Genomic DNA, 3,189 nt, shown 5'->3' with positions numbered 1-3,189 from the left:
TGGGATCGGCAAGCATGGTGGTGTGACCCCTTAAATCCTGGTGAATCTTGGCCGCCGCCCTGATCGTGGGTTCTGAGCTTCTGGCCATGGAGACGCATTTATTGCTCTGATAGCTAGTGACCTAATATCTCAAGCTGGCTGCCAGAATTATTGTGAGAATGTCTACGTCTAATCACTCTGATCCTCATCACCAAATCCTGACTTCAATCACTTCCCACCTTCCCTCATGCATTAAATGCTTATTTGTGGCCAGTGGGTTTGCTGCATTAAACAGGCACTACTTCATTAAATGAAGCATGGGACCCTGTTGTCACGTGATGATTCGCATTTAATGCCTCTGGCCATGATTTCGTTCGGCCTCGGCCTCGGCCTGCACTCGAGGCCGAGATGATCATGCCTTTGCATTCTTCTTTTGTCTTCAGGAAGGCAAAGCACCCTGTTGAAACGCTGCGTTCCAGATTTATGAGCAAATGCCAGGGTCGAGAAAAGGGGCTCCTTCGGCCGGCTCATGGCCGTGATTTGTTAGGCACAAACAGTGGCGCCGAGGCTGCTGCTTTCCCCGTAGGGCTCAATCCTTTCGCGCTCTTGGCTTCTCTGTCCGGCTCTGGGGAGTGTAGCGGGCGAAGTTATCGGCATCCTCTCTTGAAAGAGCGTCCGTAGTTCCAAGGAAAATCTGTCCATTGTGGCCATAAAGGATGTCTCTATCCTGTGGGCCTGCTTAGCCATCAGATCCTCCACCAGAGCTTGTTCTTGCATGGACTCGGGCGAGTGGTCATCATTGGAGCGCTGTTGGCTGCGCAAATCTCACGGCCTGGTGTTCCGGGCCGAGGGGATGTGCGTTAACACGTGGCTTCCTGCTTTTGGATGCGGTGCGGTTGTGCGCGGGCGTGCCAGCACGGTCTACCGTGCATCGAGATGGTGATGTGGATGAAAATGGTTAAGTGGTGCGCCTGTTTGGGTTCGACTCCTAATCAAACGATTGTGGCCGAGAGAGGAACTAATCTCGGCCTGAGCTACAAGGCCGTTTAATGGTGGTGCTGGTGGTGGATTTTGGCCGTTGCTCCGGCACGTTGCTCAGGGAGCGATGATCGTATGATATATGGGGTGAAAGAGAGAGTAACAGAGATGGTGCTCCGGCGCCTTGAAAATCAAGGGTCGTATGATATATTGATGAACGGATTTTCCTTACAATCTAACACTACTCCTAGGAAAGCAAGTAAAGATATTGAAAGTGCAATACAGGAAAATATAATTTGCTCCGTGGGAGGCTTTTGTTTGGTGTTTGAACCCTTTGAATGTAGCTTGAGCTTGGTATTTATAGGAAGTGCTCTGGAGGAGTAATCGAGGCTGAAAATCTGCATGATGGAGCCTGGTCAGAGCAAGTGGATAGTCCAATCGACATTTGAGATCGTGAAGCATGGTGGTGTGACCCCATAAATCCTGGTAAATCTCGGCCGCCGCCCTGATCGTGGTTTCTGCGCTTCTGGCCGTGGGGACGCATTTATTACTCTAATAGCTGGGAACCTAATCTCTCAAGCTGTGAGAATCCTTGTGAGAATGTTTGCGTCTAATCACTCTGATTCCTATCACCAAACCCTGACTTCAGTCACTTCCCACCTTCCCTCATGCATTAAATGCTTATTCGTGGCCAGTGGGTTTGCTGCAATAAACAGAGGCATTACTTCATTAAATGAAGCATGGGAACCTGCTGTCACGTGATGATTTGACTTTAATACCTTTGGCCGTGATTTTGTTCGGCCTCGGCCTCGGCCTATAATCGAGGCCGAGATGATCATGCCTTAGCAATTTTTCCTTTTGTTTTCAGGAAGGCCAAACATCTTGGTAAAACGCCGCGTTTTAGCCTTACGAGCAAGTGCTAGGGCCGAGAAAAAGGGGCTCCTTCTGGCCGTGATTTATTAGGCACAAACAAGCGCTGGCCGAGGTGCTGACTGTTTGCTTGGTCTCAGCGATATTTATCGGCGAGGTTGACTCAGGAGACTCAGAAGTCATTTCGACTGTCTTGTTTTTGAGCTTTGCCTGCGACCTAGTTTCCACCATAAGGTTCCGACAATGATATAGAATGTCCCACCGGGCGTGCCAAAAAGTGTTGGCGTTCGCGAATAGCACGGCCTGGTGCTCCGAGCTGAGTGGGTCTGCGTCAACACAGGTCGTCCTTCTTGGGTTTGGTGCGATTGGATGTGCTGGCGTGCTAGCACGGTTCACCGTGCGTTTGAGGGTGATATGATTGGTTCGATATATGAGTGATGCGCTTGTTTGAGTCTAACTTTTAATCAAACGATTGTGCCCGAGAGAGGAACTGATCTCGGCCGTTAAGTTCACGGCCTGAGCTACAAGGCCGTTGATGGTGGTGCTGATGGTGGTTTTAGGTGGTGCTCCGGCGCGTCGCTGGGTGGCGACGGTCGTATGATATATGGGATGAACGAAAGAGTAACAAAGATGGTGCTCCGGCGCCTTGAAAATCAAGGGTCGTATGATATATTGATTAATGGATTTTTCTACAAACTGCCACTACTCCTAAGAAAACAAGTAAATGTATTGAAATGGCATTACAGGAATGTAAATGACAAGAAGTAAATGACAGAAAAATATAATCTGCTCCATGGGAGGCTTGTGTTTTGGTGTTGAACCCTTTAAATGTAGTTGGAGCTTGCTATTTATAGAGAAGGTCTTGAGGAGACAATGAAGCTGAAAATCTGCATGGTGAGGTTGATCAAAGCTAGTGGGCAGTCGAGTCGGCATTTGGGAACGTGAAGCATGGTGGTGTGACACCCATAAACCCCGGCCGCCACCCTGGCAGTGGGCTCTGCATCTCAGGCCTTGGAGGAGCATTTAATGCCCTGGTTTGATGGTTGGTGGCTTAGCCTTACAAAACCATGGGATTTTCGCACCTAATCCCTTATTTTACACCATATCTGACTTCAATCACATCCCCTCTTTGGCCGTGCATCTGAGGAGTTTCTCCTCGGCCAATATTACCGAGGCCGGGATGGTGTTGACTTATAAGCTCACTTGTCTTTTAAATAAAGGGAGCGAACGATGACTTGGGCGTGGATAGATGCCGGGGCCGAGTTGTTGTTCCTTCGGCTAGCCTCCTTCAGTCAGCTTCCTTGGTAGAGGTTTATCATGCACAAACACCAATCGCTAGAACTATGCAATACACCAATCGCT

The sequence above is a fragment of the Prunus avium genome, chromosome 6 (genome assembly GCF_965620075.1).
Source record: "Prunus avium chromosome 6, drPruAviu1.hap1.1, whole genome shotgun sequence".
NCBI classification, from domain to species: domain Eukaryota; kingdom Viridiplantae; phylum Streptophyta; class Magnoliopsida; order Rosales; family Rosaceae; genus Prunus; species Prunus avium.
This window is presented reverse-complemented; position numbering follows the sequence as displayed.